The following is a 15665-nucleotide window of genomic DNA, read 5'->3' as shown; positions in this document are numbered from 1 at the left end:
GGACAATGTCTATCTATGATTAAACCACTGAATTTTTCTAGGAAGAAACAGAACCTTGGGAGGTCATTAATAATTTGGCATTTCTAGTTCATGAGGAAATGTTAATTCCACCTACTGAAATGAAGTAAAGGAATTGTGCTCATTAAAATTAAGACCTTATAACTGTAGAAATGCAAAATTTGAATATATATTGCAGTATCCAGGCTCATTTTAAGATGTGAATTTAGAAGCATGTTGGATTGAAAAGTCTGATTCTCAGGTTTCCTTCTAACTTATTTGTTTAAACAGCTAAACCTATGCTTGTTGTCTTTTAAGAGAAACATTAAATGGAATTCTGCTTCACTTAGGACAGTTCTAATGGACTATTTTTAAGCCACAATAATAAAGCCAACATTTACTCATTTTAAAAGTTGCATAAAGACTGCTTTTCTATTGTTATAACAATAAAATATTAAGCCATTAATATGATTCCTATCCTACATGTGACATGACTGAGTCAGGAGAAAAGGCAATAAGGATTTTAGGATGATGGTGTTGAAACATAGAAACATAGATAAACCAGAGGCAAACACCAAATAACAGACAGATGCGAGTGAAAATAGAGGTGTAATAAATACACACACTATATGCATGTACAGATACATGCATACATACATACATACACACAAATACTTATATGTATATACTATATCTATACATATATAGATATAGATATATAGATGTAGATAGATGGATGGATGGATGGATATATAGAGAATACTTTATAGCTACAACATATTTAATAAATATTATTCTATGAAAGTTTCCCAATAATACTAAGAAGTAGAAAGTAAAAATGTAGTTATCTCATCCTCTGTCATGCTGTGGATAAGAAACTAAAGCTCTGCTTGGTTTTGAAAGAGGTTACCCTGCTAATAAGTAGTACGCCTAAGATTTGAATAAAGCTAGAGTTTTTGTTTCAAGATATTCAGTAAATCAAAACTTCTTACTAAATATGCAATGTTTGACAATGTTTCTCAAATATCATACCTATTTATCAAGTATTAAGCATTGAATGTTTATAAGTATAAATTTGTTTCAAAATCATTGACAATGCTAACTAGAATTTTAGTTGTAGTTTGGATTTAATAATTACTCATATTTCAGATCCCAACTGTGTAACCTTGGGCAAGTTGCTCACCATCACTCTGCTTTGTTTATAGTTTATTGTTCTGTTTTTACTTATTAAATCAACCATGAAGACTCAATGGCCTCTAAAGTCTCTTCTACTTTTAAATCTATGATCTAATGATGCTAACAGGTCCTACACAAAAGAATGAAGACCTTTCTCTCTCAATGTTCCATTCTTCAATTGCCTTCTTCAAGTACTGAGCTAAGTACCTTAGCTTCAGAAACACTCAATAGTCAGATGTGCAAGTGGGGGTAATCAAACCTTCACAATAAATATGATTGTGGTTTTCTACCATAAAATATAGAAAATTGAAAGATTCAGCTCAGTATTGTGTATATGTGTTTATTTACATATATATTGCAACATATAGGCTTGCTGAACTTACTCAAAGATAGAATGCCAGCCTTTGAATTTCCCTGTTAGTGGAATTCATGAGAATGTTAACATTATCTTAATGTAGCTTTTAAATATTTAATTCACTGTTCTATTTTAATAGGGATGCATAATGCACATCTATTTAGTCTTTTACTTCAAGATCTCAAAATGCCAGGAAATCTGTACTATGAAATAGCTGTGTTATATTTTGCAATATTCCTGCCTGAAAATATAGCCATTGATAATATATTGACACCAGTGATGTGAACATTCTCTTTTGTAAGCAAGAGTAATGGAATATTTGTATATTTGTATGTGTATGCATGATCTACATTAAGTAACTAAAGGTATAAGAAAACACAATAAACAGAAAAGAGTGTGCTAATAACATAAACATTGGCTACCTCTTTTATGAAACTTTCACATTTGAGATCAGATATGTCACTAACATATGCAACTTGGTAAGAAGGAGATATGTTTTTTTCAATTAAAAAAAGAAACTTCACAAGCTATTTATTCCATTCATCTATGTTTACATGTGTATTTAAAGAAAGATTTATTAAGGGATAGTCTTCTACCTCTTCTTTTCTGAAGGAAGTTGAAAGGGTATAGACAAATTTGTATCTACACTGCTCTTAAATTTAATATTCAGATTAAAATTAACTTCTTAGCAAGATAGAAGTCATGGTTAAAGTACATAGATTTCTCTGTGAGACTGTTCCATTAACTTTAATCAAGAATAGGAGCATTTTTATTCACTGTACTCTTTCTTTGTGTGCACATTTGAAGGTAATGATGTGATTTCTATATTAAGCCTTATTTAAAAACTCAACTTAAAAAGCATGTTCTATTAAAATGAAAAGTCAGATTTTCCTTTAGCATAGCTAATAATTAAATGAAATCTATTTGTTTTTATTGTAACTAGGGAAGAAATAAGAAAGCATTTATTTATTATTTATTAAGCATCTGTTATGTGCCAGGCACTATACTAAACACTTTACAGATATCTGAATTTTGTAGTGATTTGTTGAATAATTATGTTGAATTTTGTAAATGATTTTCAGGAGTTTTTCTACTTTTCTCCTTTATCTGTTTAGCCAAAATGTTTTATCAGAATGTAGGAAACAGAAGGCATTGTGAGGGTTAATTTTTATGAAGATAAGTGTCTCTTTAAGGTAAGATAAGACATGGGTATAAAAGATCATGATATCTTCAGAGACTATGGAAAACAACTCAAAACAGAGGGATATAAGATGCCTAACACTCCCAAACAGATCCTTGTTCTTACTCTGCTAAGCAGACAAATCTGTGACTCATCTCAATAAATCAGAACTGTATTTTATTTCTTCATCATGTTAAAATGCCATCTATAGTCAGACCCCTAAAATGAATTAAAAGTAACATCCCAAGCTGCCAGCTGTACAGGAATAGTCATGCTCACAAATATTCAAATTTAAAACACACAAAAAGAAAAATACTGCAATTTCTTCTGACCTTTAAACATGATATAAATAAATCAGATTACTTTTTCTCAAAAGAGTTTTAGTATTATCAGAAACCATGTATTATTTTTTCCTCATCTTTTTCCTTTGGGTCAAAGTACTTTTTAAATAAATATATTAAATACATGTACATGCTCACTTCCGTAGAAGATTATTAAATCCTTTCTGCATGTAGACAAACTTTACTAAGTGAAATTTATCCTTCTCAGCAAGTACATAGTCAAGAGGGGGGAAAAAAGCAACCTATTGGATAGTGTAATGGAAGCATTCCCCTTTCTTTTTGCAATATCTGCTGCAAATGTACTTATTAAACTAGACATATATTAAAGCGACATAGGAAATATATCAAAAGCTGATTAAGGATTTATTTTCCAATTACTTATATCAAAGCATTTCTCTTTTCTCCACTAAGACCTTAGCCAGAGTGCACCACATTCTGCTAAATAAAAACTGTCCTTTCAACTCCTTACCACTTGGTGATGATTAATGCTTTCCAAGCTTGTGAGCTTTAGTTCTAGAAACTCTCACTCATTCATAGGCTTATTACTCAACCTGAGCCTTCACACACTTACCTTTAGGCATGTGATGAAAAGCAGCACTAAACAAACATGATAATCTACCCCTTTAAGCTGGGAAGAAATTCAGAGCGACTAAAAGATGGTGTATTTTTCAGAACATCATTGTGTGTGTGTGTGTGTGTGAATAATTCAAGCCAGAGTTTCAACTAATGACTTTGTGAAAGAGAAGAAACCAAGGAGTAAGCAGGTCTAAAACTAGTACATTTAAATTTCTTTTTTTTTTTTCATTACAGACTCACTGCTTGATTATATCTGTTGTCAGTCTCATAAAAAACATAGGATATACAGGGTAAAATAGAGTGAAAGGGAGAGAGAGAGACAGATGGAAAGACAGAGAGAGAGACAGACAGGCTGAGACAGACAGAAACAGAGACAAACGGAGATAGAGACAGAGAGAAATAATTTTTTTAAGGTGAGTAAGAAAAAAGGGATTTTAAGACAAAAAATGATAGCATTTATAATAAAATTGGAGGGACCATTTCATTATCAATAACATTTTCCAAAATACTATACAAAAGGAACTAAAAATAAAAAAAAATACACAAGAAATTCCCACGTTTAAAAAGCTTTTAAACCAATGCATTAGAAATGTTTTAAACCTTATCAAACAAAGGCCCTTTCAGGAAAAGAAAATTAAGGTTTGTAATACAATTCAGGAGAAATAGGAGAAATCATATTTTTAATTCTATTTTCAACAACAAAATGTTTAATCATCCTACATAATGTTTAGTCTTTGTTTTCATGAACTTATCAACTGACTCTTATTACAGTGAAGTTATAATCCTCAGGGTACTGACCACTGAAGTCACATTTAGTTTGTTTTTTTTTTTTAATGATTAAGTAAAATAATATTCTAGCTGTCATGTCATGTGCATATTTTGGCACAACTAATTAAGGCAGTTCATATTGCAATCCTACTGCCTAGTTACAAAGCATAATTACAAAAATAAATAATGCAGAAAGCATGTGAAAAATCCTACTTTGCAAATGAATAGGATACTCAAATCGAAACTTATAAAACTGAATAATTGGACATTTCAAATGCACTAATATGGCATGTCTCTTTGGTGGGCTTAAAATGATCAGGAACAGAAAGCTTTTAAATTAATTACAATTAATACAAGAGAAAAGAATTGATATAGTATGATGAAATAAATGTCATTTAAAGATTCTTTATGAGAAATAGTGGTGTGATGTGGAAAGAGTATTGAAGTTAGAACCAAAGGATCTAGATTCAAAATATGTCTTTACTATACTACCTTGAAGAAGCCAATTAGTTTCCCTGTGCTTCAATTTCTTCAACACTAAAACAAGGCAGCGTAGCTTATCTTTAAGATCTATTTCACATATTCTTTTATGTTTTTGTTAAAGCAATCGGGGTTAAGTGACTTGCCCAGGGTCACACAGATAGTAAATGTGAAGTGTTTGGTCTGAGGCCGTATTTGAAATCACGTCCTCCTGACAACAGGGCTGGTGTTCTATTCACTGCTCCACCTAGCTGCCCCCATATTTTCTTTCATGGCCTTACTAAATAATATAAAATGATGGAGAATATAGTATAAAATGATATATAAACTGATATTGAAAAAAATTGAAAAGCCACAATTGCATACCATAATATTGTGCCTACCTTAGAGGTTTGTTGAGGATAAAATTAAGAGGACATATGTCAAAATTTATGCAAAATAATAAATGTCAATAAGTGTTATTGTTTTAAATTTTTTTCACTTTTGTTTTTAAAACTTTGGGTTCCAAATTTTCTTCCTTCCTCCTTTTCCACCCACTCTCATTGAGAAGGCAAGCAACCCAATACAGGTTTTACATGTGTATTAATGCAAACCATTTCCATAGTAGTCATGTTGTGTAAAAATAACTGTATTTCCTTTCATCCTATCCCAACCCCTGTTTATTCTATTCTCTCTTTTAACCCTGCCTCTCCTCAGAAGTGTTTGCTTCTGATTAACCTCTCCACCAATCCGCCCTTGTCTGTATCATACCCCCCAACTCTCTTATCCCCTTCCCCCACTTTTTTCCTGTAGGTAAGATAGATTTCCATACCAATTGAACTTATATGTCATTCCCTCTTTAAGTCAGTTCTGATGAGAATGAGATTCATTCATTCCCTGTCACCTTCCCCCCCCCCTCCATTGAACAAGGTTTCTTGTCTGTTTTATGTGAGGTAATTTATCCAATTCTACCTCTCCCTTTCTCTTTCTCCCAGTATAATCCTCTCTCACCCCTTAATTTTATTCTGGAGATATCACCCCTTCATCTTCAAATCACATTGTGTCCTATATCTATCTATCTATCTATCTATCTATCTATCTACCTATCTACCTATCCACTTATAATTTTCCTCTCCAACTGCCCTAATACTGACAAAGGTCTCATGAGTTACAATTATCATCTTTCCATGCAGAAATGTAAACAGTTCAAGCTTAATAAGTCCCTTATGATTTCTCTTTCCTGTTTACCTCTTCGTGCTTCTCTTGAGTCTTGCACTTGAAAGTCAAATTTTCTATTCAGCTCTGGCCTTTTCATCAAGAATGCTTGAAAGTCCTGTATTTCACTCAATGTTAATTTTTTCCCCTGAAGGATTAGATTCAGTTTTGCTGGGTAGGTGATTCTTGATTGTAATCCTAGCTCCTTTAACCTCCAGAATATTATATTTAAAGCCCTCTGGTCCCTTCATGTAGAAGCTATTAAATCTTTTGTTATCCTGATTGTTTTCCCACAATACTTGAATTGTTTCTTTCTGGCTGATAGCAATATTTTCTCCTTGACCTGGGAACTCTGGAATTTGGGTACAATATTCCTAGAGTTTTCCTTTGGGGATCTCTTTCAGGAGGTGATTGGTAGATTCCATTTCTATTTTAGCTTCTGGTTCTAGAATATCAGGGAAGTTTTCCTTGAGAATTTCCTGAAAGATGGTGTCTAGGCTCTTCTTTTTCTTTGATTATGGCTTTCAGGTAGTCCAATAATTTTTAATTATCTCTCCCAGATCTATTTTCCAAGTCAGTTGTTTTTCCAATAAGGTATTTCACCTTGTCTTCTATTTTTTCATTCTTTTGGTTTTGTTTTACACTGTCTTGATTTCTCATAAAGTCACCACCGTCTATTTGCTTCATTCTACTTTTTAAAGAAGTATTTTCTTCTGCGAGCTTTTGAACTTACTTTTAACTATACTTACATTTTTTTTATGTTACAAGATGAAGTCTAGTTTTAATCAGATAATTTTGCTCAAATAAAGTAAAATATTTGATGTATGAAATTGAAGACCTCCTAAAAGTCTTCTTTATTGATGAGCAAATAGCATCATGTAAATAATAACACCCCTGGGAGAGTACATAAGCCTGCCTCAGCTCCTCCTCAACATAAAAGCTATGTCATTTGTTCCAGTTCTCCACCTTGTTTTCTGAATAAGGGCAATGGTTCTGACTCCATATATCTAAATGCTCTTTCTGAATAAGATTAGTAAACTTTCAGTCTTCACTTAGGGACTAAAGGCTGCAGCAATTAATTCTGCTAAGCTATTTATTGGAAAGTTGGATGAAAATATCAATATCCTTGTAGATTATTGTTTCTCTATTTTATTTTTATTCCTTGAAAATTGCATTTTTTTCCTAGAAAAAAAGACTTAAAAGTTTAAATCTAGTCTGCAGATAAGGATTCTTAGCTACAGTTGTGAAGGGAGGGATTGTTATCTAAATATTACAGGTAGCATGTTTCACATATCAAATCATTTATTTAAATCTATTTATCAGAAGTTGATATTAACACTTATTTGTATTCATAGTTTATTAATTTTTAACAACTTTCATCACATCAGGTTTTCAAGGAAAGATACTATTGCATGAAATATGGAAAGAATTGATTCCTTATATGATAATACTAAATCTACTTCTTAGATTATTTCAATGTGTCCCTTTTATTATAATTAAATGAGATTTACCTTTTTGTTCTGTATTACCAGCATCACTTTCCAAAGAGAGGAGAAAAACTCTTCTTTCTCCTCTTTCAATTTTTCAACTAAGCAATTTACTTTGGAAGTTCTTTTCTCAACAAAATTATAAAATCCTTGGGAGTAGGGACCTTGAGGAAACCCCTAATTTGAACTCTATAATATAATCCCATTCTGTGACATATTCCATTCTGGAAGTCCTCCCTAGGATCAAATTTCACTACACTAGTCTGTCTGAAATTGTTGTTATTAACTTTGTGTCTCTATCTTCTCTGCATAGGCATATGAGGTTCTATTCATCCCCTAACCCTCTCTTCAACTGAATTTGCTTAAATAAGCAATTTGTGAGTACATTTTATGGCTCTTAATTCAGGCACAGCTATAGTTAGCTGTGGCTCTGAATTATATGTTGGAATAAGCACAACATTTGGAATCACTATACCTGTGTTCTAATGATGGATTTGCTATTTAACTTAGGAAAGACAGTCAATACCCTTGGGTCACAGTGTATTAGCTGATCAAATAATGGTGTTAGAACAAATGTTTCTAAAGGTAAATATAGGCCTTAAATCCCAATACTCTGTGGAACAAATATACTGTGAGAATAAATGAGCATACTTAGAAAGAATAAAGATTAAATGAAATAAAGCATCTAGTAATAATTTGAAAATACTAAACATTGGTGTAAATCCTCTTTATACTGTTGATAAATGTTATACTTCAAACTGGACTTCAATCTACATACATTTATTACATTCTCACTACATTTTAGATACCAACTTAAATTTGTAAAATGGCATTAAAACACTTAAGTAGTGATTAAATTTATTTTGTCAGCGAATGAAACTTGAAAGGAGAACAAAATTCAGTACAACATACATATTTACTCTCATAAACATCTATAAGGATTTAATGTAACCTTTTTTTTTTTTTGGTTACTGAATCTGTTGCTTAGGGAATAAGTGTATTAAATTAGAAATCATGAAGTAGCCTGGTCTTTTCAGCTGTCATTAGTTCACTGAGTAGATTTGGATGAGTTATACAGAAAATCTCCTTATTCAATCTCCAATCAAACTTGTCATATAACTTCTCCATATGGCCTACAGCACATGAGAATATAATGATATGTGCTGTCGGCTATTTTTAATGTATTTGAATATATGTCCAAATATGATATATTCCTTTTCTAAGGTATATTCACAGTGTATGATGTCAAAAATTTTACATTGAATAAATCACATTTTAAAATATGAAAATGAAGAACTTAAAAATCAATCATGCAATTTAATATTTAATATGGGTAAAGAACAATTTATTTTTATGTTTACTAGATAAAAATATAAGACTACCTTCTTTACCACCATCTTATTCCACACTAAGTTGGTGAATTCAGTTAATGAAGACTGTGCCTATCTTTATATTTTAACTATCTAAGCAGATTATTTATGGTAAATAAAATTGCATATAAAGCAATGCATATACTCCTATGCAAAATAACATTCACCATATGGAACATCAGTAGTGTGAATTAAATCTATTATCTTGTCATTGAAGCAGAATATGTAAGAAGGGATATTTCCCTTCTCTAGACTCTATTTGTGACAGTCTATGGCTTCAAGGAAAGCATATATATTAAAGATCCTTGTTTCTTTGTTCAACAATAAGAAGAATTATGTTAATAAAAGAGTAATCATTTAATTTAATGTGTTATAAAAATATCAATAACAAGATTTTAAGAGGTTCATATATTGACTGACAATAAAATTTTGTAGTCCCCAATAAATTGGAAATCTTGATGTATATGAATAAGAGAAAGGCAATGTATGACATACTGGGAACCAGAAAGCTTACATGAGAGAATTTAACAATTTCTCTGCAAACTATTCCAATGTGGACAAAGAAGTTAGAGAGTTGAATGTATCTTTCCTTCCTCATTTGAGCTCAGTTTATGCATGTTGTTATAAAACAAAGCTCTATACCAAGTAATTACTCATTAGCCAAAGTGCCAAACCATGTAGATTTTTTGTGGCAGAAAGATTGTGGGAAGACAAGATAAATTCACATTTTGTGAGACTGTGAATTAGTCTAATTATTCTGGAAATAAATTTTGCATCATGCAAAGGAAATCACTAAAATATCCATACCCTTTGACACAGAAATCTCATTTTATGCCATACCTGAGACATAAAAAGAGAGAAATTAAGGTCTCCAAACACCACACAGAAACACACACACAATTTATTGCAACACATTTAAAGGTAGCAAAATGAAATTCCTCAGTAGAAGGAGAAGGAAAAAAAAAACAAGCCCAGCTATTAGGGAAATACTAGAAGAATTATGGTACATCAGTATGACTGTATATTACAGAATCTTAAGAAATTACATATATGAAATAATAATGGAAAGCAATTTTAAAAAATAAAGAAAGTGTGAAATGGAAAGTATAAGATTTGCATTTCACTTCCATATGAACTTTTCAAATGGCATAGAATATTTACACCAGTTTAGGAGAAGAAATACATTTCACTCAAAGAGGAAATGGAGAGAGGGGGGAGAAGAGAAGGAGGATGAGAGATTAGATTTACTTTTTTCATATGTAAGTTTACTTACATATGAAAGAGATGCTTATATTCTATTATAGATTGGAAATATGATTTTTTGAAGGAAAGTAATATTATTGACCTATGATTAGGCTCCAGATGAGGATGAGAGAACATGAGGTGGAAACTGATTACATTAAGCATAGGATATGTTGAATATATTTTTCATTCACCATCATAATCTTTATTTTTAATTGATTTTTTTATGGAATAAAACAAATATTACCATAACATAATACAATATAAAAGATGATTGCACATGGAACTGAAAATGTATTTTGCACAAATTACTATTCCTTTCCAATAAAAAAATTGTAAATGGCATTTTTGCTTTTTTTCTTCCACCCCCACCCTAGTGATGCCTACTGTTAGTTGCAAAATAGGTATAAATATATATGTACAATTATTCTATGTATATGTTAATTTATCAGTTGTTTTCCAGATTCATGCCCTTTATATTTAATTTAGGTATTTGCAATAGACAAAATAACTTATTCACTCTAAGTCATTCTTAAAACAATATTGCTGTTACTATATACAATGACCTCTTGGTTGTGTTCATTTTGTTCTTCATTATTTTGTGCAAGTCTTTCCATTTTTTATATATTCATTGAATTCATCATTTCTTACAGCACAGTAATAATTCATCACAATATATACCACAGCTTATTCAGCCATTCCACAATTGATAAACATCTCTGCTATTTCCAGCTCTTTGTCACCAAAGAGTGCTGCTATATATATTTTGGCATACATAGGTTGTTTTCTTTTTCCCTGATTAACTTTGGAAACAGATCAAGTAGTGGGTTAAGGAGTACAGGGACCTTAACAACTCTTTGAGCAAAATTTAAAATTGTTCTCCGAAATAGTTAAATCCATTCACAACTCCACCACCAATGAATTACTGTACTCACCCCAGCCTCTCAATCTCAACATCTACACCTTTCTAAAAGTCATTTCCCCACCCTATCCTCAAGTTTTTGCACCTCTCCAGAAGTTCAAAAGACTTATAATTTTCTTCAAATGTACAGGTTGTTTCTTCTTCAACCCAGATGAGAGTTAAGTTCCAATATTACTAGCCCTGAAACTCCACCTGCTTCTTCTGAATCAATACTACCTTTCATGCCCTATTTTTATGAGATAATTTATCCCTTTAAACTTTTCACACCAGATTTTGTTTTGTAGAACCACCCAATCATACACAACTCAACCTCGACCTTTTTCTCAATCTATTATGTAGTAATGATAAGTTTTAAGAATACTATCACAACTAGTAATAATAATAATTACTAATTTGAATGATGTTTTTATATATCATAAATAAACAGAGTGACTATAATCAGTGCCTTATAATTAGTTTTTAATGATTTCCTTATATTTATTCTGAATCTTTTACATCAAGGTTTCCATTGAGTTCTGGTCTTTTTGTTACAAATAACTGTGTCTTTCAGGTCATCAAATATCCATTTATTTTTTCATTCTGAATTATAATCAACTTGAATGGAAAAGTTATTCTTGGATGCAACCCCTGCTCCTTTGTTTTTTGAAATATAATTCCAAGACCTGTTGACTTTTAGTGCAGAAGCTGCTAGGTCATGTGAAATCCTGACACTTTCCCTACAATATTTTATTTTCTTTTTGTTTGCAGTATTTTCCTTTTACCCGGGGAATTTTGAAACTTGGCTATGACATTTCTGCAATTTTTCTTCCTGGATCTCTTTCAGGTAGTGATGGGTGGATGTTTTTTTTTTTCCTATTCCTTCTTCATGTAATTCATTCTACAACTTCTGGGTAATTTTTCATAATTTCTGGTAATATTGTATCTAGATTTTTTTTCATAACTTTCAGGTAGTCCAACAATTTTTATATTATCTCTCCTCAATCTGTCCTCCACGTTGGATTTTTTTTTCAATGAGATGTTTCAGATTCTCCTCTATTCTTCCAGTTTTGTTATTTTCTTGTGTATTATAATGTCATCAAATTCTACTTGGCCAATTCTAGTTTTCAAAAATCTATTTTCTTCCTTAAGAATTTGAATCTTTTTTTTTCTAATTAGTTACCTTTTTTTAATAGTTTTCTTAGATTGTGTTATTTTTTTTTCCTTGTTAACTCTTATTTGGTTTATTTTAAAAATTCCTTTATAATTTCTTCAACTGTTCTTTTTGGGCCTGTGACTACTTGACATTACTCTTTGCAGTAAAAGTGACTATTTTTACCTCACTCTTCCTTGGGATATGAATCCAGATCTTCTTTAATGCAATGTAGCTACTTGTGGTTAAGTTCTTTTTCTTTTGCTCACTCATTTTTTTATAATTTTTAGTTTGTCTTATTTTATTTCAGCAGCTTATTATTGCAATTAAGTTTTAATATGGAGTTGGAATAATGGTGCCCTAGGCCTCAAATACTCCTTACTCTTGTTTTCTGAATTCTGTCTGGGGACTTAACATCTGGGACTCCTTTCCACCTTCTCTAAGCCACAGTTAATGACCCTGTCCAGAAAATCTTCTTGTTCCCTGTTACAACACACTCACCTGGCTTGTGCTCCCTCCTCCTTACCCACAGTCACAACCCAGGATAACTTCTGACAAGCATCTCCAGCCCTAGTTTTTGGAAACAACAGGGAGTCATTCAATTTTCCTTCTCTTCATCTTTTGCTGTTCCTTAGATGAAAATTAGTGAGGTAAAAGTTAATGAGGTGAAAGTTTCTACGGCTGTGAGGTGACAGTTCCTGAGGTAAAATTTCTTGAGGCCTAGTCTGATTGATCTCAGAACCTACTCTTCCTTGATTCAGTGAAGTTGGACTAGAGGTGTTTAAACTTCACTCAGACCAAACCACTGGATCATTTTCTGGGGTTCTCTCAAGTCGCCTTATGAGATCAACTGATTTATCATTTTAATTTTTCTTCCCTATATTCATTTCATGATGATTTTCTCTCTGTTTGTGGAAGAAAACTATAGAGCCTAGAAATTTCTAGCCTACTCCACAATCTTCGCAAAACGTTCCCCTTTATTGTCTTTATATGATAGGATGAAAACATAATAACAGCCATATCTCTGTGAATGAGGTGATCTCATTCATATAATGGAAAATGTTAGTAGAATGAATTAGAATGCTGAATCCATGAATACATCTTGGCTCAGAGAACTGAGACTGTAGAAAAATTGACTTGCAAAAGCAGTCAAGGAAGTAGCAATAGCAGTTATGATTTCAGAAAATGTCAATAGTGAATTAGACTTAATTAGATAAATAACAGAAAAACATATTTTGATAAACTTTATCATTGATAATGAATTAGTAGCAATACTTGAAATACATTGAACATAATATCATCTAAATACTTAAAAGAAAAGCTAAATTAATCAAAAATTAGAATGTAATAGTCCAAAGTTTAATTGAGGGATACTATTAAAATCTAGATAAGTTTATCACAACAATTTTTTTTAAATTAAGCATTTTAATTGAAATTTATGAAAAGATGTCTCTAGTGATTATTAAATGAGTATAGAAATTAACATTCATATTTTAAGTTATACATTGAAGCTTTAAATTTGATTATCCATTAAGAAACACTAACATATATGCATATGTACATATATACCTATACATATATACACATATGTATGTGGATACATACAAGTCTCTGTGTGTATAAATTTAAATTAAAAGAATGCAGGAAGAGAATAAATAGCCATGACAATAAAAATAAAAAGTTTAAAACAATCAAATTTTAAAAGCCAATTAAATAGAAAATAAAAAAATAAAAGTCAGTGAAGAGATTAATAAAGTTAAAAGCAAGAGAATCATCAGATTAATAAAATGAAAAAGGGAAATTCACAACAAATGAAGAAAAAATATAGGATCTAATTATTGTAATGGTGTTCTGATGTACGCCCAGAGTATCTCCAATACTGTTTTTATCTGGAGGATGCTAGGGAGAAAATAGTATCTCTCAAAATGGAGCATTTGATATATCTGTTTTTAGGAGAATAATGATGATCTTTAAAGAAAGACTGTTACAGACACAGTGATGTAAAACACACTGTTTATCCAAGATTTTGGGGAAAATGTTTGCATTTTTTCTTGCTGTATTTCTGAAATAAATATTCTTTTTTAAAGAATATCTGTTATTCAATGGCTAAATAAAACTGGGGTTTTAGTTACTGATCCCCTCAAATAAAGGGAATATAGATGATAAGCAGTCATGATGCAGAGAAAATAGTATAGTGCACAAGGTACCCTAGAACTTTGAGGAGCAGATGCTACCTCCAAAAATCTGGAATAAAACTTCACATTTGACAATCATATCTCTATACATTTTAATTCCTATATGCAATATCTGTAGCATTATACATGGTTCAATGGTATGCCAATAAAAGTGACACCCTAATGAAATGAATGAATAGGTTTAAAAGGCTATGTTAGCAGAACAAGATACAGCAGGTTTAAATCAAATATTTTTAAAAGAAAATTAATATACCTAAATTAACTTGCAGATGTAGATGTGGGAAGGACACATTTGCAAATAAATTCTACCAAACATTATAAAAATAGTTCTAATATAGCCTAAGATGTTTGAAAAAATAGGAATAAGGATCCTAAAAATGCTTTCTAAAATACAAATATTATATAACATTATACATAAGCTAGGAAGCGACAAATTATACAAAAAAACCTGCAGACCATTAACATTAGCAAGGAGACTAAAACATTTATTTCCAATCAATTGGTTTGGTCCAAAAAGGAGAAAACTCCAAAGATAAGCAGGTCAACTTCCCTAGAGAGAAGAGGCATAGATTCTATACGGCTTTGATGTAAAGGTACATATTAGAATTCCAATGTGGAAGGTGTGATTCCACTTAGAGAAGATTAGGTTTGTGGTATCAGGAAGATGGAAAACTGGCATACCTAGATGTTTGGAGGGATAGCTAGGAAGTTAAGCTAAACTACTTACTTTATAGTAGCCTCTCCACTTTGTCTCATGTGAAAGAAAGAATAAGGAGCAATGTGTAGGAAATGCAACAATAATTTTGGGCTTGATGAAAAGAGGAGAGCCAAAAAAAAACAATTGAAAATTAGAAGAATCCAAAACTGTAAAGGCTGGTTATGAACTCATTGTCACCAAGGGTGTTCTTGTGTAAAACTAAAGAAAACTTGCCAGGTATGTTTTGAAAGGTAATCCATCATAATTAGTAGTCATTTGAGTTATGACATTCTGCTATTGTGTGTAACTTTTGTTATGCCTCATAATGAATACTCGAAAACATTAACACTACAACAAATAATCACTCTTGACTCTATTATTCAAATTGTTTCTAAACAACTAGTCTATTCACCTCTGTTCATAGGATAAGACTTAAATATGAGGGAACAATATATCTAGGGGAGAGTATAGCTCAGAGTAGGCTGCATAATAAAATATGTGGTGAGAGAATTGCTCTACCATAGGACAGTATTATTTCTGAAACCAGAAATAATTG

This window comes from Phascolarctos cinereus, unplaced genomic scaffold (genome assembly GCF_003287225.1).
Source record: "Phascolarctos cinereus isolate Bilbo 61053 unplaced genomic scaffold, phaCin_HiC Scaffold_4;HRSCAF=312, whole genome shotgun sequence".
Classification (NCBI taxonomy): domain Eukaryota; kingdom Metazoa; phylum Chordata; class Mammalia; order Diprotodontia; family Phascolarctidae; genus Phascolarctos; species Phascolarctos cinereus.
This window is presented reverse-complemented; position numbering follows the sequence as displayed.